This window comes from Alexandromys fortis, unplaced genomic scaffold, assembly GCF_014885135.2.
Source record: "Alexandromys fortis isolate MF-2015 unplaced genomic scaffold, M_Fortis_MF-2015_v1.1 scaffold_411, whole genome shotgun sequence".
Taxonomy (NCBI): Eukaryota; Metazoa; Chordata; class Mammalia; order Rodentia; family Cricetidae; genus Alexandromys; species Alexandromys fortis.
In genome coordinates, this window is record NW_026068315.1 from 98,498 (window position 1) to 98,937 (window position 440).

A 440-nucleotide genomic window follows, 5' to 3' on the forward strand; every position below is an offset into this window, starting at 1 on the left:
CCAGCCCTGCATCTCTGGGATGAAGCCTACTTGATCATAATGGATAATTTTTCTAATGTGTTCTTGGATTCGGTTTGCCAGTATTTTGTTGAGGATTTTTGCGTCGATGTTCATGAGTGAGATTGGCCTGTAATTCTCTTTCCTGGTAGAGTCTTTGTGTGGTTTTGGTATCAGAGTAACTGTAGTTTCATAAAATGAATTTGGTAATGACTCTTCTGTTTCTATATTGTGAACTACCTTAAGGAGTATAGGTATTAGGTCTTCTTGGAAGTTCTGGTAGAATTCCACATTGAAACCATCTGGTCCTTAGCTCTTTTTGGTAGGGAGGTTTTTTTATAACAGCTTCTAATTCTTCACAACTAACAGGTCTATTTAGATTGTCAACCTGGTCCTGGTTTAACTTTGGTATATGGTATTTATATAAAAAAGTGTCCATTTCT